The following is a 25,043-nucleotide window of genomic DNA, read 5'->3' on the forward strand; positions in this document are numbered from 1 at the left end:
TCTCATGTATCGCTCTCTGTAACTATCATAACATGCTGCACATTATGAAAGAGCATCTGTTAAGTTATCTTGAAATAAATTAGACTAGGAATAGCGTTAGCGTAGTTACGGTATACTTAGTAGATTGGATACTAGCAACATTCATCTTCTTCTTCGTTCTGGCGTTACGTCACCACTGGGACAGAGCCTGCTTCTCAGCTTGTTCTCAGTGTTCTTATAAGCACTTTTACAGTTATTAACTGAGAGCTTACTATGCCAATGACCATTTTTGCATGCGTATATCGTGTGGCAGGTACGAAGATACTCTATGCCCTGGGAAGCTGAATCATCAGCTTGACCCAATCATGAACAATGTTACCAAAAGCATGAATATTGCTATTCCTGGCCACGCCCATCTTAACCGTAACTTGGGATAAGGGAAGGAAATGTTGATGTAGCACTTACTTAATGAGAGGCCACCGACTCAGCGACACCCTTACAAGTGCTACGGAAGTGGAGGTTGGGAGAGGTGTGAGGTCAGAATTCGCCTGAAAAGCTAGCGATAGACACAGAGAATTTGTTGCTAAGTTTTGATATTTTAATCATTTGAATGGCGGCAATCAAAGAAGGAAAATATCTTTTATTCACAGTTTTGTTGATTACATTTTGACCGGTTGTGATTTTTTGCTCAGTAAACAGTAATAAGCAGAACCTATCCCTCCTGAGTAATCAGATTGGTCCAAATAAAATGAAAAAAAAAAAAAAAAAAAACAGATAAAAAGGAAACGTTTTACATATAATACAAAAGAAAAACAAAAAAAACAAAAGACGCACGAAAAAAAAAAACATCAGAACGTGTGCCACAACGTACTACCGACAAAAACACGTAAATCGAAAAATCGAAGGAAAGAATCTAAAAAACAAGAGAATAAATTTTGAGCTACAATACACAGTCTGCATATTGGCCACTGGACACCGGAGATGTTCCGGAGTTTGCAAGGTCATGTCCAAATGTCATTTTTTCTGTCGCTTGTATTTTTGTGTGGTGTAAAGTTCAATAGATGTTTACAATTTTCCAAGAAACTAGAACTAATAGGAAGTTTAATTCCGCCGGACGCATTAAGATTGGTTGGAAATCTTCAGGAATATGACCATTTCCGGAAAACATGGTCAGTCATGTTTGTATTTCTAATCATGTAAATATTATCTGGAGCTATATCCAAGTGGGCATCAACCTTAAAAATGATGTTTCCTGCAGCATATTTATCCCCTGTATGATTCTTAGGGTAAGAAAAAGCTCCCTTCAAAATTTCAACTCAATTGGTTGCTCCATCAGCTGGCGCATTCAGTTCGAAGTTTGTATGGGATATTCGTTTCACATCCTATGGCACTGTTTCGTTCAGTATACTAGTTGAGGTGTGAGGTCAGGATTCGCCTGAAAAGCTAGCGATAGACACAGAGAATTTTTGGCTAAGTTTTGATATTTTAATCATTTGAATGGCGGCAATCAAAGAAGCAAAATATCTTTTATTTTCAGTTTTGTTGATTACATTTTGACCGGTTGTGATTTTTTGCTCAGTAAACAGTAATAAGCAGAACCTATCCCTCCAGGTAATCGGATTGGTCCAAATAAAATGAAAAAAAAAAAACAGATAAAAAGGAAACGTTTTACATATAATACAAAAAAAAACGAAAAAAAAACAAAAGACGCACGGAAAAAAACATCAGAACGTGTGCCACAACGTACGACCGACAAAAACGCGTAAATCGAAAAATCGAAGGAAAGAATCTAAAAAACAAGAGAATAAATTTTGAGCTACAATACACAGTCTGCTACGTAACTACCGACGGACACTCAAGCATACACGAAATCCGATGAAACCGTAAAAATATTAAAACTGAAAAACTCTCCGTAATTGAAATGCAACGTTATTCCCTTTATAAAGCAACAAACTCACCAGATGCACCTGAAAGCTCCTAGAAAGTACGTGGTGTAGTAATTGAAACTCCAGGTAAAACTAGCACTGTAGCACCAAGAACTAGCACCTCATAAGCACTATTTTAGAGGCAGTCGCCCTTACTAAAGTTAGGAAAAATTTTGCACAGAAAATGAAAAAGACACTTGCATTTTTTTTCTCTTCTTTCAATTTCAATAATTGCACTTCAACTACAAACTAAAAAAAACTATCCGGATGGCGTAGTACCGATCGAACCACCAGCGGAATCGTGAAAAAAAAAAATGAATCGGATAGGAGATAACTTCACATATTCGCCAGTAAATCTTGATGAAATTCGTTTTTATTGTCTGCTATATACATTTTTTTTAAATAGTTCAAGGATTTTTTTCAATAACCATAACCAGTAAACGTCCTTGGGAGTATTCGAATTTCTCAATCGAGTCCCACCTTTTTTTGAATTCATCCGAGAATTTCTAAAACTTTTTCAGATAGCATTTTTCTCAAAACACTTCCAAAAATAATCTCTGAAATCCAGACAAAAATTTGTTTTCAAAATAGAAAGATTTACATCATGGATTGTTTCAGTAATTTTAGCAAAGAAGATTATCAAAGTTTGTAGAGATTCGTTCAAGTATAAATCTATGATCACTTTCGGGAATTCTTCTTCATATTTTTGGAAAACTTCATCATGCGTTCCATCTCGAACTTGATTGGAAATCACACACTAATAATTACGTTTTAGGAATTATGTTTTTAAAAGAATCGTTTCAAGTTTGTTTTTTTTATCAGATATCTGTAGGAATCCCTCCATATATTCTTTAAGTAATTGTTTCGATAACTCTCGCTCTGGATTTGCCTTCAACGACTCCATGAAGTACTTCACTAACCTGCGACTTACAAAAAAGTTAGTTTTAATTAACTTCTGAAATCTCCTTCAATAATTTTTTTTTTGGAAACTCTTCCAGAAATTCCAATATGATTCTGGAATTATTTAAGCATTCACACCAAATCAGGAATTCCACTTCCTGATTCTTCCAAAACAAAATACTCCAAAGATTTTTCCAGTAAATTGCTTTGACTGGTTTCAAGATGTTATCGTAGCAATTTCTATACTATTCTTCAAATAATTGGAAATTGTTTAGGAATTTTCCCTGAATATTATTCCAAGCTGATTTCCAAATAATTTTCCTATAATATTATTACTCAGAATTCCTCCAAGTATACATTTCAATATAGATCATAGGAAAAAAATCAAGACTTGGTTAAATGTTTCATTTTTTTGTGATTATAATTTATATATGAATATCTCTAAGAACACAATCAAATATGACTCTGCAGAATCCAAAGAAAATTTCTCAACACAAGAAAAAATCCTTTGATAAATCCTTTCTGAATGACTTTCTGAAGTATTTTTAAAGAATTTCTTTTAAAAAAAACTTCTGAATGGACCTCAAAAAAAAAAAAAAAATAGGACTATTCAATGCGAGGATTATTTTTACAATTATACTTTATTTATGAGCATCTCTAAAAACATTATCGGAAATCAACCTGCAAAAAAAAGGAAATTTATAAAGATATTACTTCCTGAACGCCATAAATTTCCCATATAACTTCTAGATAAATGTTTGGAGGACTTCCTGAAATAATTTCTGAAGTATTTTTAGAAGAAATTCCTGACCTTTGGGAGAATTTTGCAGGAATTCTTGAGAAAAGACATGTTGAAATCTACGTATAAAATGCTGGACGAATCTTTTAAATTATGCTCATAAAAATGTTATGAAGAGCTCCTGAGAAAACAATTTTCAGGGATTGAAGCTTATATTGAGCTGTTGGTTAATCTAATCCGCATGGTTATTAAATTAATCAACTCATTACGCGTGGTAAAGATGGATACATTATAGGTAAAATCGTAAAAAAAAAATCCACGAGATTTTTTTTTCATAATTTCACCCATAATTTATCCATCTTTACCACGCGTAATGAGTTGATTAATTTTAAGGGGTTTCTAAAAGAAAATCACAGAGTAGCAGAAAATTTGGTAGAAGAATCCTTGATAGAATTGTGGAACATGTATGGCAGAGTCCCAGTAAAAATAATAGGGGTAATGCTTTTAAAAATATCTTGAAGGTATCCCAAGAAACCTATATTGATGAAATTGTAAAGAAATGTTTAAAGCAATTCTGCATTTATTCCTGAAATAAATCTTGGAAGATTTCCTAGAAAAATACGGAGTATTATTCCTGTAGGTAGTTTTTTTTCCATTCCTATTAGGATAGGAAATATTCCAAATATTAAAATTCCAAAAGGAAATACAAGAAATATTCCAATAGGAAATTTTTAGAGGAATTTGTTGAAAATGAATGCTTCATTTGTGGAACTCTTAGAAAAATACTTAGAGGAAACCAGGAAAAAATACTTGAGGAATCATTGAAGTAATTATAGATGAATCTTTGCAATAAATATCATGGGCTTGTAATTTTAAGTTTTTTTTCTTGCAATAGACAATATAATTAGAGAAAAAACTGAATTCAAATCCTGAAGAAATTTCAATAAGAGTCCCGAGACTTTTTCTTGGCAAATTTCTGACGTATTCCTTAAAGAATTGCTTCGGAAACTTAATTGCGGACATCCTCGCAGAAATTCGTGAATTAGTTTTGGAAGGAATGTTGGTGAAATGCATCATAGAAAATATTTTCGCGTAATATTCGTAATGAACCACAACATCGCTCGGACGGAAATCCTGGCTACGCCCAGACCGGAATCTACTATTACCCGGAAAACTAAATCTTCCATTTTCGACGAACTTTATCAGTACATTTCAATACAATTTTTAATTTCTTTCAAATACGCTTAGCACAAATAATGTCACGCTAACCATGAACATTCTCGAATCCCTCGGTTTTCATAGACACTTGCTCGAAAGACATCTTCAAACTTCTATAGACCAAATAAGTTGTTCTTTTTGCCTGTGTTATGGCTCAACTGGGACCAAGCCTTCTTCTCAGCTTAGTGTTCTAGGAGATTTTTTTCAGTTATTAGCTGAGAGCCTATTTCAATTGACCATTTTTGCATTCGTTTATAGTGTGAAAAGTATTAGAGTACTATGAGTTTCGTAAAGTCGGGTAAATTGACAACCAGAAGTAACTTTCAACCGGCGGTATTAAATTCCACCAACCTCAGATTGATCTTGCGTAATAGCTGCACTTTACCGCTGCGAACATGTAGACCCTAAGTTATGAACCAACATTTGGTTGTACGACTTATTTGTGAGTAATATATATTACTAAAAGATCGCCTGATTTAGATTTGAAAACTATGTCTCCAAATTTAGGGCATAAAACTTATAATTACTATCAAGGATATATGAGGAATTGAATGTATTGTAATTTTGTTATATTTGATGCCAAATCGAAGTCAGTATAAATCGAAAATCAAATAGGGAAGCATTTTTAAGAAGAAAAAGTAAATTTGAGTAAATCGGACATCTAAGCATTTAAAAATATTTCGAGTTATGATGTTTTTTTTATTCTCTGAGTTAAAACAGTCTAGAATCCAATTTTAGTATCCCATCAAAATATCAAAAAAACAAAAAAAAAACGATCTTGCGGAGGAATCGACATACAACAGTACAATTCTTATTTAAGCTTCATGACTTGTGGAAAGCTCAAAAAAAGATCAAGAGTAAGTTTATTGCATTGAAAATCGAGAGTATGGACACACCTGTTACACATCAAAAGATCAACTTTTCCCTTTAACTTTGCCTGATTGTGCTATTTTTCGCCGAATGCCATATTTCTGAACGTTTGTTCGCCGAATTCAGTGCTAGGTTGATAAACTAGAAAGAACTATAAGTAATCATAAGAAGAAGACATTTGGTCATTTTTGACTAAACACATGCTGAGATCAGTGAAACTCGAAAGAACCGCCAAACAAATAAAGAAAGGGTAAATATCAGATGACCCGAAATGGATCATTCGGGGGATTTGTATTCGGGGAATTGGAATTGCTGGAAACGACATTCAGAAAACCGACACTCGAGGAAAAGTAGCATAATATATTGTTTTAAAAAGTGTAATCATTGCTTATTAATTTGGAAAATTGGAAATCGAATGTTAAAAGGAAAGTTGTATAGTTGTAGCCATATCGCGGCGTGCAGGAGTACGGTGTGTGGCGGCGAATGATGAACCACGAGCTCGCCCAACTCTACGACGAACCAAGTAGGCCAAAGCTGGAACGATACGATGGGCAAGGCATGTAACAATAATGCCGGACAGCATCCCTGCAAAGATGATGTTCGATTCGAATACGGTTGGTACAAGAAGGCGTGGAGCGCAGCGAGCTATCTGGGCAGATCAAGTGCACAGTGAACAGACGACCGTGGGGCAGAACCGATGATGGATAGATGCGACCACGAACCGAGTATTGTGACGTGAAATTGTTGACTTAGTGTTATCGGTTTAGATGTTAACTAAACAAATCAATAATGTTGTATCAATACCATTGAAGTCTACGATAGGTTTTAGAACAACTATTCACAAATCGCCTGCTACACTGCAGCACGTTCCTTGCATAAATGTAGTAAACAAAAAACATCTCCGAATTTGTGACTGGTTTGCGAACTGAAAAAAATAAAATAGATCACCCTACTGGATACCAGTTTGAGTCTCAAGAGTTGCTAATCGGTTCGTAAAATGAGATAAATAAATGACGACAGTGGTGACTTGTCGCGGAATCATTCCATTACAAACTTTTATGAGAGAGCCGATATGGGATTGGCTAGATGCGGTTTTCTGATTTTTCATTGATGTTTTTTTTCCGTTCGGCTCGTGGCGATCAAGGAATGTCGGAATGGTCGAATGGACGCCTGGTCGGTGAGTTGTAGACTTGTCAATGAACGCCAAGGCGTCAGGGTCACGAGTTGAACAAACATACAGCCGGAGTGGCGTATATATGATGCGATTAGATGCCAGTTACGAAACTTTACATAACGCTAATCAGATACTTTTGAATCGCGGTACGGTCAGGGTGAAGAGTGTGGTCCCGGACACTAGAACCTTCAAATATGGTTTCGAATGGTGCAGCATTGCGTGTCAGAAGCTCTTTTCTTCATATAATAGGAACAGCAATAAAAAAAACTGCTTGTGGAGTTTGAGACAGAAGAAAGATAACGAGATTTTTTGGCGATACGTTTTAGCAAGACAATTATTTAAATACTATCTTGGCTGGTCAGTCTGTCCCTCAGATAATACGGTTTTGATTCTGAACTGTTGTTGTGTATTTATATTGACTAATATGAATGACATATAATGCAAATATATAGAAAAGTAGATTCATCTGTAGATTCTTTACATACTCATTATCAATGTTACTCCAAAACCAAAAACCAACTTTCTACTATATGAAAAATTATACAATTTTAAAAATTTAATTTTACATTTTAAAGTTACATTTTATTTTTACAAGTAAAAATCGAAATACTTTATGATTGCAGAATAATATATGCCACCTAACCTTCATTATTGATAAAGTATTTTATTTTACATTTGGAAAAATCTGAGAGCGATTTGATAACCGAAAACCCATCGTAGAAAAGCAAATAAAGCCAAATTGTCCACTAAAACTTGTCTGCCTCCAAGTCTGATCTGTCACACACATTGGAAACCGGTTACCGCTTGATCACACAACCGACCCTGGTGTCTCCGAACCCCTCCCGAATAGGACTGGTTCGATCCCGTTGCCACCGTACCGTGCAACAAAAGCTCAACTTCCTGCTTTTAATCAGAAATTTGCCATCGAAAAATATTGCCTTTGCCAAAAAAAGTGTCACTAATTTCATATGCTAACTAAGCCAGTGATTGGTCTAGGCTGCTGCAGACAAATCTACTCAGGTGTCACGGCCAATGGCCGACCAAAGGTAAACGCAGATCACACGTTGTTGCTAGGCGCGGAATCATCACCCCCTGAAGAAAGTGTGATCCCGGACCGTGTTTGCATTAGTCTTGAGAGCATCTTGTGCTTTGCTTGCGTGTGTTTCTCATAATGACTTATAACAGGCTTGGAGTATGCAAATAAGCGAGTTTCGGATATCAGCGACTAATATATTCGAACACCTGCGAGTTTTCTCTCCTTAGCTATGTGTTCTGACGACGAAGGTTAGTGAAAACTGATTCAGGTCTATATGGTATTCTATGCTCATTAGTTGTGGCATTTCTCACCGGCCTTTGTCAAGGTTAGAGAAACATTCTAAAGAATACTGGTTTTAACGGTTCGTGGATGAATTCTCACCAGATCACACAAAAAAATAATAAACATAAAAACTGGGAATTTTATGCGTTGAGCTTTCAATGGTATATATATTAATGGACAATTTACTAGTTTGATGTAAGATCATTTCAGATAGCTAAATGGTCTTGGACAAAATGCTGGAAAGAGATTTGGTCAGCACATCGATAACCATAAAAATCACATGGACAAAACTACAACTACAAATCGTTATTATCAACGTACGGTACCGACGCCAAGTCCTCTAACGTCTGGAATAAACGATTAGACATGATTTTGATTTCAACAGCTGACGGTACTTATTTTACCGAGATGTCAGCAATCCTATTTTATACAAAGATCTCGTTGAGTAATAACAATAAAAAAAATATCAGATCAAGAGATATCGGATATCGTATCGATAATATTGGCCTGATAATATCGATATTTGCACAGTTCGATTTGTGTGTACGTAGCAAATGCAAAAAATATGAGGCTAATCCATGAATAACTTTATAGAAATGCATTAATAGCAAAAAAAAGTGTACTTCAAAACAAAAAAGGAACTACTTTTAACACTTTTAGAAATCAATAGGGGAAGATCCCCCAGTACCGGGCACCTAATCTAATCTAATCTAAGCGCTTGCACAGCCAATATTTAAAAGCATCCTGGAAATTCCTAGATTTGTTAAGGTATTTCCCCCAGTACCGGGCACCTAAGCTGCAAAATTCGTAATTCAAAAACTATTTATTTAATACGGTCTTGGTGCCTATCTATGATAAAAATTATCGTTTTTGTAACGTACAAAAATAAATTTGTAAATATAAATATGAATTTTGACATTGCATTTTGATGATGTATTTTAGTACCAAATTGACCAATATTAAAAGGTGGAACCTAATACCGAACACGATCTGATAATGCCTCGAATTCTGTAAATTTGTACATCATTGAAGGTTTTTACTTTAGAATTAGTATTTTACTGCCAATTCAAAAAAACTCTTTCATATATGATGGAAAATTACACATTTTATGTGTTGTTCTTCTTATTTTTATTGCATCTTTAATACCATGATCAAAAAAAAACAAAGAAAAATGAATGTATTTTAAGACATTGGTGCAAAAATTATAAAGATATCATGTAACAAATAAAGATGTCCGAAACTGGGGGACAGGAGTTGCTAGACCAAAATTGTAGTTTAACCATATTTAGTTGACATATGATACAAAATACATTATCACTTTCAAATTTTGATGATTTTGCATTATTCCTGCGAGATCAAAAATTTTTTTTCATATTCAAAATCATTATTAAATAAATACGTCAACTTTTTATCGGTTTTCAAACATCTCCGATTTTTATTTCACAAAAGTGTGCATATTTCATCGTAATGAAATTTGTGAATGATCCCTTGAACTGCGGAAGTGTCCACTGAGCTGAGAAACAGGCACTGTCCTAGAAAGACGAAGAAAAAAAGAAGATAGTTGCCAACATTTCGAAGGAATAGCTGACAGTTGAAAGAAGGGAAAATATATGATGAACATTTTACCGACGAATATGATGCGATGGCGTAGCCAGAAATTTTTTCTAAGAACAGAAGGGGTCTTCACAAGAATTTTTTTTTTTTGATCAGCATACACAAAAAACACTTTTTCAAAACCCCCTTTTTCTTAAATACGTTCTAAACTGCAAAATCATTCATATTGTATATTGCAATACCAAATTATCTCAGATTTATGCATAAAAATTGAAAAACAAGAACATCAAAAAACAAATTCCGGATAATCGAGTCTAAAATTCCGGATAATCGAATCCTGGAGAATCGATTCTCCGGATAATCGAGTCCGACCTGTATAACCATCAAAACTGTTTGAACAGAGTGCACATGACTTGTTTCAAATTTATCACCCTTTATCCAAGAAGTCTAGATGACCGAGCGTTAGCACGCTAAACTACCACGCAGAAGACACGAGTTCAAATCCCGATGAACCGTTTTTTTGTTGTTTAATCCGATAGTAATGAAAATCAATCGAGTTTACGCTTCTGTGGGTATTTTTAAACTGTTTTAAAAATAATCATCACATATAATGGATGACTCTCTTAGTCAAAGATATAAGCGTTAAGGATAGCCTTTACAATTATTAATCAAATTTAATTGCATCGAAGATTTATGATGATTCTCTTGTAAATTTAATCTTGGGTTACTTATTATTAACTGAGAACTTTCTTTGCCCATGCTGCCATTTTCGCATTCGTATATCGTGTGGCAGCTACGAGATACTTTATGCCCAGGGAAATCAAGTAAATTCTCATTACGAAAAGATCCTGGACCGACCGGGAATCAAACCCAGACACCTTCAGCATGACTTTTCTTTGTAGCCGCGGACTCCAACCACTCGGTTAAGGAAGGCCGATTGTTTATTAAACTAACCCGTGGACCTAAAATACGTCAGTAGCATAAAAATACACAAAAAATGAGGTTTTTCAACATTACCCAGAAAACCATTACCCGGAATGCAATTTACCGGAAGACCATTAACCGAAAATTTATTTTACTACAATTTTGACTTAAAATATTTGAAATGGCCGCTAAAGATAATGGACAGGGGAGGTTCTTCCTTCAAAATACGTGAGCATCTAGGAGGAGTATAACATTTCTTCATACTTGATCAATTAATTGTAATACATCCCAAATAGCAGTTTTTAGCTTAACTAAGGTAAAGCCAGAAATGTTGATGGATTTGTTCGCGTGATTAAGCATACTCCGTTAATTTTTATTATTGTAATGTGTATTGTAAGCAGTTTTAAACATTTTATCTGAGACAATCTGTTGAAGTTCCTGTGCTTGTTATTGTTTTACGGTTGGCTTGCAGGGCCTGACACCAACCCCCTAGATATCCGGAGGACCATTCCCCCTAAACGTTCGGAGGACCATAGTGCGCAGTTTAGCTTAGAGTCCTTCTCTGGCACTCAGACGATGATCAGCCGCCCCTGACATGGGGAACAGACGCTGTTGTGAGCCGCTCCTAACAAAGAGTGCAGACGCTCCAGTTTTGCAGAAGCAAAAGCAACTGGGAGACTGAATAGCTACCGGAGGAGTGGAAGCAAGGGGTTATCTGCCCCATGTACAAAAAGGGCGACAAGCTAGAATGTGAGAACTATCGAGCGATCACTATTCTAAATGCCGCCTACAAAGTATTATCCCAGATCATCTTCCGTCGTGTATCACCAATAGCAAATGAGTTTGTGGGAAGTTATCAAGCCGGTTTTGTGAACGGCCGCTCGACGACGGACCAGATCTTTACAGTACGGCAAATCCTCCAGAAATGCAGGGAATATCAGGTCCCAACGCATCACTTGTCCATTGATTTTAAAGCGGCATACGATAGTATCGACCGCATAGAGCTATGGAGAATCATGGACGAGAATAGCTTTCCCGAGAAGCTCACAAGACTGATTAGATCGACGATGGACGGTGTGCAGAACTGCATAAAGATCGGGTGTACATTCCAGTTCGTTCGAGTCCCGCCGGGGGCTAAGACAAGGTGATGGACTTTCGTGCCTATTTTTCAACATTGCGCTAGAGGGTTTCATGTGGAGAGCCGGGTTTAACAGCCGAGGCACAATTTTAACAAGGTCCAGTAAATTTGTTTGCTTTGCTGATGACATGGATATAATCGGAAGAACATTTGAAACAGTGGCAGAAATGTACACCCGCCTGAAACGCGAAGCAACAAGAGTTGGACTGCAACCAAACGTGACAGGGCTCGCCTAGGAACCAGCGTTACGATAGACGGGGATACCTTCGAGGTGGTAGATGAGTTCATTTACCTCGGATCCTTGCTGACGGCGGACAACAATGTTAGCCGTGAAATACGGAGACGCATCATCAGTGGAAGTCGTGCCTACTACAGCCTCCAGAACAACCTGCGGTCAAAAAAGATTCGTCCCCGCACCAAATGTACCATGTACAAAACGCTTATTAGACCGGTGGTCCTATACGGGCATGAAACGTAGACGATGCTCGAGGAGGACCTGCAAGGACTCTATGACACTACCCCGAACGCAACTACCCCGAACGCAACTACCCCGAATGCCATTACCGTCAAACGCCATTACCCCGAAAGCCATTACCCCGAATGGGTCATTACCCCGAACGCCACTACCCCGAATAGGTCACTACCCCGAACGCCATCAACCCGAATCCATAACATGTTGAGACTAATTCGAATTAAAAGGTTGGGATAAAATTGTACTATTCCTCAAGAGTATTAAACAATTTTGATGAGATTAACACAGCTACACTGCAATGCCCTGAAGAACAGCCTTTTTAAAAAAGAAGGGCGCATTTACTATGAAAAGGATAGCTATAATATCCACAAAATAAGGATGTAGTAACTTTCCGTTATGGCCGCTGCTACCCACTTCCTTCACTCATTTTTTTAGATATCGACTACTAGCATTCATATCTTCTAGAACATACGATGGTTATAGAAGATCACCCTGACCCTGATCGCTGCAAGTGTTGTTCTATGGAACCCGTTTAAAGACCAACCTACTAGACAATCGTTCCGCGGTGGCAAAGAAACGCTAATACACTTGTTAGAAAAACCGCGGCCTCTGATCACCGTTACAGTAAATACTTTCGTTAGTTTTTGGGATCAATCAGCTGAATTTTAATAAGATAATCACAAAAACAGCTGTATTTGATTCAATACAATGAATAAATGATGATGGCAGAAAAGTGGTGAGCAGTTCTATAAGAGACCTGACTTTTTTTAATGCAAGGAGATATAAGGGGAAATTTATGATTAGTATTAGCAAGATTACCTTCAATGAATGCCTTGAGGATAAATTGTTATTGCTTTTAAAAAAATAGCTGTTCCATATGAAAACATTAGTGCCTAGCTTATCCAACAAAAATTTAGAAGAACAGCCTATTTAAGAAAGAAGAACTAATTTCTGGTGAAATGTTTGCAGCTATGACGTGAATAATCACTTTAACAACGAGGTGCTATTGCACAACCTGTATTCATAAGATAGGAAAATCTTTGTTGAAAACAGGATTAAAATATTAACACCACCAAGAAGTCCAAATACCGGCGAGCGGTTCGAATTCCTCCGATCTTCTTCTTCTTCTTCTTATTGGCATGAACGTCCCCACTGGGACAGAGCCGGCTACTCAGCGTAGTGTTCTTTTGAGCACTCCCACAGTTATTAACTGAGAGCTTTCTTTACCGAATTTGCCATTTTCGCATTCGTATATCGTGTGGCAGGTACGATTATACTATTATTCCCAGGAAAGTCAATGAAATTTCCATTACGAAAAGATCCTGGATCGACCGGGAATCGAACCCAGACACCTTCAGCATGGCTTTGCTTTGTAGCCGCGGACGCTAACCACTCGGCTAAGGAAGGCCCCTCCGATCTTATTGCTTTGCAAAGTTCCTTGACATCCCTGGGCTTAGAAGCACATTTACAAATGTGGTTAATTGACGAGGAAAGCTCTCAGTCAATTAAAGCCTCGTTTTGTTGAAAGCCCATTTACAAATTTCATAACGCTGAAGGGGGTTGTGGTGGTTGTCATCAAGATGTTACACCTCATAAAAAATTTGCAGAATTCCCATACAAAACGGTTGCAAAGGGTGGCAATGTTTTTCGTAATGAAATTTGTGAATGATCCCTTGAACTGCGGAAGTGTCCACTGAGCTGAGAAACAGGCACTGTCCTAGAAAGACGAAGAAAAAAAGAAGATAGTTGCCAACAAGACATTACGAAGGAATAGCTGACATGTGAAAGAAGGGAAAATATATGATGAACATTTTACCGACGAATTCTGCACGCCATTGTTTATCAGTTTACATTAGAGACGCATACATGAATGGTTAATCCTCTATAACAGTATAGTCATCATTTTTGCACGAAAAACAAGATACTGCATTGTATCTCATATGATTTGGGGTAATGGCTCATTCGGGGTAGTGGCGTTCGGGGTAATGACCCGTTTGGGGTAATGGCTTTCGGGGTAGTGACCCATTCGGGGTAGTGACGTTCGGGGTAATGGCGTTCGGGGTAATGGGATGTAGCCCCTGCAAGCAATCAGAGTCTTCGAAAGTCGGGTGCTTAGGACGGTGTGCCGGAGAAAGGTGTGTGGCGGCGAAGGATGAACCACGAGTCCGCTGCACTCTACGGCGAACCTAGCATCCTGAAGGTAGCAAAAGCTGGAAGAATGCGTTGGGCGGGGCATGTTCGCTTCCGATCCGGCAGGTACAAGAAGGTGAGGAGCGCAGCGGGCACGGTGGGCTGACCAGGTGCTGCAAGATCTGCCGAGTGTGGGCCGCAGCCGAGGATGGAGGGAGGCAGCTGCGAACCGAATTGTATGGCGTGGAATTGTTGATGCGGTTTTATTGTAATATCAATGTAATACCAATAAATGTAATGAATGTATCTGAGACAATATATGGCTCGAACTTGTGCAATTTGTGCTCTATTATGGACCAAAAACGGTTTCAAAAAATGTTTGCTAAAATTAATGCATCTTAAACATCTTCAATAGGCTTAATCACGCCTAGTTGGGTAACAAAATTACAATTTTTTTGTGAAAAAAAAACAACAAATAGCCATAATTTTTCCACATCTTAAACGATTTGTATAGTTTTTGAAGTGAAACATAAATAGCATTCGAATCACAGTCCTATTATTGACAAAATGTTTGAATTCATCTAGGAATTTAAATAAGATACTTTGGCTCTCTCTACTCTACTAAGCCACTTGGTCTATCAGGTTTAACCTACAAATCCAACAAATAAATGACCAAACAATGGCAATGCTGACTCCTTCCAATTGTAATAGTGAAACCAGTCGTTCAAGGCTCACAACTATTTATTTATTTATCTCGCAGTGAATCCCACTTGAACGCTGTTGAAATTTCTAGCATTAGTCCGGCTAAACATTCCGGAAAAAAATCATCGCTTCATATTAAAATTAACAATATTGTCACATATTTGGCAAGCGTAAATATCGATACGTTTTCAGCATGAATCTACCCAATCGGCAACTAAAGAAGATATGTACTCGTGTCGTGTGTTGGCGATAGCGATGACGATAGCCCCAGAGAGATACAAACGCTCAGATATTTCAGATGGGCAGGGCAAAAGCAAACCAAGCACCTGGGACTGGCTTTGGCTGCTGCTGCTGCTGCTGACGAACGTGGATGGATTTTTTAAGTGTTTTCACTGGTTTTGTCACCGTGATTCCGGGTTGAAATAGCTGACGCGAGGATTGTGACGGCATCCGCATCATACAAGTCAATAAACAAACCAAGAAAGAAGGCATTTTTTGTAGAAACAGCCCGAACAAAGGTTACCGGATGAGGGAACAAATAATAGTTCAAACAACCAGGATCACTCGGTGACGGCGAAGGTGTTGCAAATATGTCGTCAAATGTGGCAAAAATGAACTCCAAAACCTCCACGATTTTGATGCAAATTGGCCGCCAAAGATGACACACGCGTGACTTTGAACCGTATAATTGTTTGAGAAGCAACACTAATAGGTTGAAGTTCTACTAAAAGCGGGGATTTTTCCACTGTCGAGAGTTTTGAACCCATAAAACATACGTGAATAAATCGTTTCCTAATGTAATATAGGCAAAGTCATATTCTACTATAGAACCTCAACAACCCGGGTAGAGTTGAATAACAAAAATGTATTTTAACAAATTTGGCAATACCAACCTGGGGGATGCGAAATGAAAATCAACAAGCAGCCAGGCTGCTGTCAAACTACAATTTTCATAAAAATTATCCGTGTATGCCTATAAATATACGGATTTCGTCACGCTAAAAATGTTATACAACGTATGTAACACAAAGGCTACAAACTGCTAAAGAAAAGATGTGTTTGTCCAAATTATGCATAAGTCTTTTACAAATTTTCTAAAATACGCTTCAAACAAACTTACGGCTAGAAATATTCTGATTAGAAATATTTAATGAGTTTACTGCCTTGCAATGAACTGATGAAGCTTTGTGTGAAGAAGTTTAAGGGTGCATTTTGAATGTGGTTTCCTGCGAGACAAGCCAACAAACAATGGTTAGCACTCGTGGAAAAAAGTGTCCAATTTGAACGACCGAAATGTTCGAGGCCGCATCCCCTAGGTTAAAACCATTATTATACTATTTATTTAGAACTTTCACTGCTCATAAAACCATAACCGTTCCATATATGAAAAATAGGCATTGAAAAAATTTCACCCAAAAGAATAAAGTTTGTCTTCTCAAAATTCATAATCCTCTAGAAAATTTTTAATCGCCATATAAATTTAACATCACCATACAAGTTACTCATTCTGGCACTATTGATCAGCGAAAAATGTAAAGTTGATCATATATATATTTCACGTTTTGCAATTGCTATAGGAGCTACAGGGGATAGGCAAAATGATTGAGATAGGCAAAATTTTGCCCAAATTCAAATGCTTATAACTTTATAAAAAATGGATGAAATTGGATGCATCTGGAAGCAGTCGACGGCAAATTTGGTCCAGTTTTAGGAACTTCCTTGGCCATGCATATTGGCCACTGGATACCGGAGATGTTCCGGATTTTCTGAGGTCATGTCCAAATGTCATTTTTTCTGTCGCTTCTATTTTTGTGCGGTGTAAAGTTCGATAGATGTTTGCAATTTTCCTAGAAACTAGAACTAATAGGAAGTTGAATGCCACCGGAAGATTGGTTGGAAATCTTCAGAAATATGACCATTTCCGTAAAACTGGTTCTTGAAAGCATGGTCAGTCATGTTTGTATTTCCAATCATGTTAATATTATACGGAGCTATATCCAAGCGGACACTAACCTTAAAAATGATGATTCCTGCAGCATATTCAGAACCATTAGATGCACAGACTACACTATAGAACAGTGATTCCCCCCTGGGGGCGATTTTCAGACTCAAGGGGGCGAAAATGTGTAAAACAGAATTTGGGGGGCGAAAAATCCAGAAAGGGGGCGAAAAAGCTAACATGGGAGCATTTGAAAATAATTACTCATAACCTTTGGAGGACACACATCTGAAGGTTAATCAATTCCAAACTCAAATATTTCTAGGACTATTTTACCTTAGATTGTTATATCTCTAATCATGGTCATTTAAAAATAATTTTAGACAACATTACATGATTGTCAAACACAACATATTTGAGTTATTCATTGAGCTTTTTGAATAAGATTTAAAAGTTAATCATTAGAAGATTCGGAAGTTAAAATTTCTGGCATTCAGCCTTTTCCAAAAAAAATCTACAGTACCGTTTGTGATGTTTTTAATCATTTTATAAACAAATTTTGGAAAATTTAGCCTACAAAAATCGCCTTCCAGCGATGCCAAAGCCAAAAAAACTCTATTTATAAATAGTTTTGAAGAAATTTCAGAAATGCGTTGGATTTACCTCCAGAACGTCCGAAAAATTCGAGTTTTTCTTGGTGTTAGAAAAACACCCTTTTGATAAATTGAACGGATAATTGAGTTGAAAAACATTCTGGATTTTCATATAATTTTCAGGGTTTTTGGATTGGATAAAGAAAAACGTTAGAAACGTCAGGCATTTATTACTCACAATTTCTGAAAATTATTCCAGTAATTTAAGAAATAGCAGATTAATCACAATTCACGGGGGTGAGATCTTTCAAAAACGAAAAATTGCGAACAGAATCATTGCAGTTCACCCAAATATGACATATTCATGTAAAATAAAAGGTTTTGGTTCAGTTTTGGAGAATTTCGCCCCCAACTACGTCACAAGGCGTCACATTACATTTGTTAAATTGAAACTGGACCAAACTTTTGCAGACTAAATCAGTAGCCTGTAATGTACGCAAGATATTTTTAAAATCGATATTTTAATTTACAGTCCAGGCTACCGATATTTAAGAAAATATTTTGTACATAACAGTTATTGTATTATGATTCTTTGGATATGCGCGTCAAAGACATTTTTTGTCCTTATTAAAATATTTGAATCACATATCAGGGGGGCGATTCCAGATTAATATTGGCCTCAAGGGGCGAAAGTTGAAAAAGTTTGGGAAGCACTGCTATAGAAGGTTCCAAGTACCCTGGGGGAAGTGGTCAATTAGGAACATATCCGGAACCATATCAATATGGGCATCAAACTTCATGATTTTTAAAGTTTATGCTTTCCGAAGCATTTCCAGCATCACCGGCTGCCATGATTACTTTATAGTAGGTTCCAGGTGCCCCGGGGAATGTGGCCGATTCGGAACATGTCCGTTCATCTGTTTAGAATCACATTCTACCATAAACAGTAAGATCCATGGGACTTGGAAAATGGCGATCATTTTCAGAACCACATGATGTAATAACCACTCTATAGTAGATTCCAGGGGCTCCTAGAGATGTGGCCAATTCGAAACATGACCTCATCCCCCAGGGCCCATGGAACCTACTATACGGTGGTCATGGCAGCCGGTGATGCTGGAAATGCTTCGGAAAGCATAACCTTTGAAAATCATGAAGTTTGATGCCCATATTGATATGGTTCCGGATATGTTCCTAATTGACCACTTCCCCCGGGGTACCTGGAACCTTCTATAGAGGGGTCTGTGCATCTAATGGTTCTGAATACGCTGCAGGAAACATCATTTTTAAGGTTGCTGTCCGCTTGGATATAGCTCCGTATAATATTAACATGATTGGAAATACAAACATGACTGACCATGCTTTCAAGAACCAGTTTTACGGAAATGGTCATATTTCTGAAGATTTCCAACCAATCTTAATGCGTCCGGTGGCATTCAACTTCCTATTAGTTCTAGTTTCTAGGAAAATTGCAAACATCTATCTAACTTTACACCGCACAAAAATACAAGCGACAGAAAAAATGACATTTGGACATGACCTCAGAAAATCCGGAACATCTCCGGTGTCCAGTGGCCAATATGCATGGCCCAGAAAGTTCCTAAAACTGGACCAAATTTGCCGTCGACTGCTTCCAGATGCATCCAATTTCATCCATTTTTCATAAAGTTATAAGCATTTGAATTTGGGCAAAATTTTGCCTATCTTAATCATTTTGCCTATCCCCTGTATACTGCCTTGAATCATAAGTCAGTCCCATCTGCACTAATGAGATAACATAACTTGTTCGGAAAAAATAGGAAAAAAACACTAATGGTGATAAGCTCCAAGAAAGTTAATACTAGATTTAATCTGGATTTTCGAAAATCCCGGATTAAATTTAGTACCCCATTGGGTAAGCACCAAAACCGGCATTAAACAAAAAGAACGCAGCCACACATAAATGTATGGGTGTGAGAAAGATCAGCCAAAATGAAGATAGGAAAATGACAGTCATATCGATGTTTTGTTTTGCTTCCACGGTTCGCTGATGGTTTTTATGAAAAATCTCAGAATTTCCAGCTTCGTCTGCAGTAGCTGCCAGTGTTGTTTTCGTAGTCCGGTAGCGTTGGAAAAATGTCTCGGAGAATTCGCTGGTGGAAAAAGCGTAGCGGATAGTTGTGATGCTGCACTCGTTGATGGAGTAACTAGTGCATAATGAACTTGCAAGTTAGGATGCAGGATGCTGCACTGGATGGCGTTGGAAATCATCGGCATCGGATGGTAATCGATTGACCATGGGATCGGACCAAACACTGAAATCCGGATACCTAAAACCGGTTCCGATCATTAGGAATCAAGACCATTTCCGCTGGTAGAATACGTAGAGAAATTCTCCAGATTCCTCCAGTAATTATACCCGGTACTCCTCCAGAAATTCTTCAAGATTTTCACAGCAGCTCTTCAGGAATAACACAAGGGCAAAAGTTTCACCTAGGATTTCTCCTTAATTTTGGGAATTCCTCCTGAATAAATTAGGAATTCCTTCAAAAATTGCACCACAGATTTTTCTAGAAATGTAACCAAATGTCCAAGGATTCCTGCATAAGTTCCAAAAGAAATCCTACATGGCAGAGTGGATCTAGATTATTTACGGGCACTACTACATGGGACTCCTTCTCGAATTCTACCGGGGGTTCTCCATAAATCACTCATTATGTTCCTTCAGGTATTTCATAAATGATTCCTGGAAGATTTTCGAAAGATTCCTACATAAGTTCAAGCAGAGATTACTTAATGAAATTTTCGCAGAGATTTCTACAGGAATTCTGTAAAGATTTCTCTAAAACTCGAAAGATCCTCCAGGACTTTCTACCGACATACATTCTAGGAAAATTCATTCTAAGTTCTCTCAGAAATTCCTCCAGAGAATTCACTCGAAATTTCTTCAAGGATTCCTACAGATATTACTCATGTAATAGTTTCAAGGATTCCTCCTTCGAATACTCCTTTAATTCCTGAATATTTCGTAAAATTCCTCCAGTGATTGATGTATGATTTCTGGTATTCCTCTAAAACTTCGTCAAATATTTTTTCCTGTGATTCTTCTAGAAATTCGTCCGCGATTCTGTTAAAAACGCTTTCTGGGATTTTTTTTTCCTACCATTTTTTCAAGGATTATTTTTAGTAATCCCAGTTTTTTTTCTTTTTTGAGTCATTTTAGATTTCTTCAGTTATGTTTTTTGGAAAAGTTCGTACTGAAAGTTCCATCCAGAAGTTCCCCCGAAAGTTCTTTTGGGTAGTTTCTCCGGCAGTTCCTTCTGGTAGTGTATCCATAAGATTCCTCCGAAAGGTAATTCATCCAGGAAGTTGCTTCAGGAAGTACCTTCGGTATGTTCCGGAATTTACTATTATTTATATTTTTTTATTACTTTTGGAATTTCCTTTGAAGCTACCATCGGAATTTCCTACAGAATTTCCTTCAAAATTTTCTTTGGATTTTCTTTCGGAATTGTATTTGGAAATGCCTTCGGAATTTTCTTTCGGATTTCCTTTGAATTTTTTAATTTTCTTCAGAACTTCTTTTGGATTTTCTTTGGAATTTCCATCGGAATTTTCTTTTAATTTTCTTCGAAATTTCCTATTTTTTCAGAATTTTCATTGGACGGATCTTTAAATCTTCCTTTAGAATTTATTTTGGGATTTACTTCGGAATTTCCTTTGGCATTTCCATCATAATTTCCTTCTGAATTTCTTTCGGATTTGCCTTTGGAATTTCATTCCGATTTTTTTTTTAATTTCTTTGGAATTTCCATAGGAATTTGCTTTGGAACTTCCATCGGAATATCTTTCGGAGTTTCCTTTGGAATTTTCTTCGAAACTTTTTTTGGAATTTCCTTTGAATTTTACTTCTGCCACGGTGCTCCCCTGACCGTTATTATCATAAAAAAATCTCCATCAAATCTGTGCTCACCAGTCGATTTCTATAGCCAAGCTGCTTGTCTGGGCAAAATTTAAAAAAAAATCGTAGGGCCCGTTTTGAAGTTACGCCCTTTTGAATGTATAAGTCCACTAATTCTAAGGAAATCTGAGATATTCAAACGAGTTTTTATTGGCCGTGATTTTCAGAATAGATATAACATTAAAATTTGAATCAAAGTTGGTTTATATAGTTATTTGTAACTTCTGAGAGGAGTTTTGAATGAGAGGATTGACGAAATTCGGAGTTACGTCCTTTTGGAAGTGTAACCATTGAAAACACTAATTTTCGATAGATTAATTAGGAATTCTTTTAAGCAGGCATTCCGTTAAGCATGTTCAAATGTTTTCAATGACACATTGCAATTATATGTCGCCAAAGTCTTTCACAAATGATTATTTTTTCAAATGCTTAAGCGCTGTATGGCATTACGGAGCAATTTTCGTGTCATAATTATTATTCATAAAATATTGTTATGGCTCAACTAGCTACCTTGGGCCTTCCCTAACCGAGTGGTTAGAGTCCGTGGCTACAAAGCAAAGCCATGCTGGAGGTGATTTGGTGCAATTCCCGGTCGGTCCAGGATCTTTTCGTAATGGAAATTTCCTTGACTTCCCTGGGCATAGAGTATGTTCGTACCTGCCACACGATATACGATGCAAAAATGGCAACTTTGACAAAGAAAGCTCTCAGTTAATAATTGTGGAAGTGCAAATTGAACCCTAAATAGAGAAGCAGGCTCTGTCCCAGTTGGAACGTAATGCCAATAAGAAGAAGCAGAAGCTACCGGCTATGGCGGCAAATTTTGTACTGCCCCAGAACATAAACTTCAATTGCTGAGTAATGCACAATTGGCCAAACTATAGAACTCTAGACCACTGTCAATACTTTTGTGATCATTTGTAGCATGCATTACTACATTTATATTTTTCAAAAATCTACATTTTAACCATTGGGTTTCTCGGTCTTTTCGATTTCACAAACACGTAAGAGCTCTGTATAAATAAAATAGTGAAATAATTGTATAAATCAATCAGTCCACTCTCATGGTAACTCGAGAAAGCCTCAGTACTTGAAATATGCTTAAGAAAAGTAAGGAACATTCGTTATTATTTGGTTTCATTGAATTTAAAATCATAATACTTTCAGAGCTTTATGTTACATGTCTCCCTCAAACTCTCTTGAAAAGATTCTATACCTTAACTCTCTAATATCCAACCCCGCCTTTAGACGAATTTTGTGTATATTTTCGTAGTTGGAAATCAAAATGATTTTATTTTTGGCTCAAACCTTAAGTCATAACACGCATATAAAAAAAGTTTTTTATGACTTTTGAAACTTATTTGTGGATAATTACGTCTCAGAAGTATAAATTTCAGTTTAAAAGGGTTGCATTCCATCCATTATTATATGTAGTTATCTTGTCTGGCAGGGAATACGAATCATCAATGTGTATTCACATCTTTTTAGCTGCTTGTGGTGTTGAAAATTAACATCGTTTTAATACTATGTAGTGGCCAATTTTCTTTAAACGTGCAAATAAGTTCGCAGCTTCCAAACTGAGCTGCGATCGCAGTTTGGATTATGGCAAAATATATAATAATGAACCAGATATGTGAAATAGAAAAAAGAGTAGTATTTATATAGTGCACATTCTCACGCACTTGCTTAATGATCGTTAACATTCCAAATTCATATACAAAATAGATGCCAATATTCTTCTGAAATGGTGCACGTTTCCCTGAAGTCATCCAGTGCTAAAAAATATTGATTTGACAAATTCAATGGTTGTATAATTGAATTTAAAAAGATATTGATATTTTGCTTATTACACTTTTTGTGATAAAAAAGCCAAATTTTCAAGCTTTATCAAAAAATAATCCAGGGGTGCTGCAAATCATTTGAAAACGGCCTCTTTCTTTACTTTTCTTGCACTTCAAGACCTATATAAACGCGTCCCTGATCAACCCAAAAAAAAAATTGTCGAACAGTGTTAAAGCGTTCCTGGACAACTACTAGATTCAAATTCAAATTTCTAAAAAAAAATCCCCAGAAGAATCTCACGAGTAGTTCCTAAATAAAAAATAAAGGAATATCTATAGGAATTACTGGATAGCGCTGTAGGCGGAATCCTTGGATGAATTATTTTAATAAATTTGTAGATAACCTATGAGAGAAACTCTAGGACGAATTTTCTGTATCACTTTCGTAGACAAATTTTGTAGAAAATCGTGGAACATTTATGAGATTTTTGATAAATGCATATAAAAATCCTAGATGGCAGAAATTGTTTAAATAATTTGGCAGAACAATTCCTTAAATAATTTAACAATGTTCTCATGGAATGGTATAACAATTATTGGAAAAAAATTTAACGCAAGAATTGAATTGAAGATATTTTGCAAAACCTCTGGAAAAAATATCTGTATACGTTTTGCATACACTTATGAAGAAATTTCCGAAATAATATACAAAAAAAGATAAACTTGTGATGGATTGCGTAAAAAAATCTGGAAGTGTGAACGGCGTTTCGTCCAATATAGCGTTTTTCATTCATATTTTCAATACCACGATTTGAGTGATTCACCAAATGCACATTCCTTCACTTGTTCTAGTGCTTCTCCAGAAAGTGTTTTCTTATAACTTTTTTTTTTGAGAATTTATTGCCCGAAGGAATGAGTAAATAGGTACTATTTCAGAAAATTTGGCATTAGCTCTTCTAACAATTACCTTAAACCGCAACTACTTTTTTTCAGGCGTTTATTCCAAAGCATTCCAGGAATGTGGACGACTTTCCATCAGAAATGTCTCTATTATTTTTCTTTTTATGTAAATTTTTAGAAACTACTTCATAAATTTATTCATCCCTTCTACCATAAACTTCACCATTCCAAGAGCGTTCTCGAAAAAGTATCACTCAATGAGAATTGTGCATACACCTGGTCGATGAAGAAAGAACTCGGCAAATTTCAATGAGATATTTCAGGGTTTCTACTGGAAGAATCACTAGTAGACATTTCTTAATTGTTTCTGAAAAAAAGTTTTCACTGATATCCTCTAGTTACATCAACAACTTTCAAGTGGAGTCGTCTGACGTTATATGCATTTGTTAAACTAAATGATTGTAATGAAACACAAAAGACCCTGTGAAAGGCTATTGCATCAGTAAGTATTCTTGTGTGTTTCAATAACCGCTCAGCAAAAAAAATTACAAAAAAAAATTCCTAATTAATTTATTGTTCGTTCGGCAATTAATTCGTTGTTCTCTTTGCGTTACTGCATAAAACTAATTCTATTTTCGTAACATTTTCTGTGCTGTAGGATGAAGAATCACTATATCTTGCTTCATGAACAATAAATATTACAGATTTATCTAATTTATCACAGTTCTTCTTCTTTCTGGCGTTACGTTCCCACTGGGACAGAGCCTGCTTCTCAGCTTAGTGTTCTTATGAGCACTTCCACAGTTATTAACTGAGAGCTTACTATGCCAATGACCATTTTTGCATG

General features: G+C 36.6%; 1 protein-coding gene across 1 annotated transcript in view; it reads right to left on the bottom strand.

Annotated features, from left to right (window-relative positions):
- LOC5571790 (3-hydroxy-3-methylglutaryl-coenzyme A reductase) overlaps positions 1 to 25,043 on the bottom strand; it is a 182,498-nt gene that overhangs the window by 86,246 nt on the left and 71,209 nt on the right. The window lies entirely within an intron of this gene.

The sequence above is a fragment of the Aedes aegypti genome, chromosome 1 (assembly GCF_002204515.2).
Source record: "Aedes aegypti strain LVP_AGWG chromosome 1, AaegL5.0 Primary Assembly, whole genome shotgun sequence".
In the NCBI taxonomy this organism is placed as follows: Eukaryota; Metazoa; Arthropoda; class Insecta; order Diptera; family Culicidae; genus Aedes; species Aedes aegypti.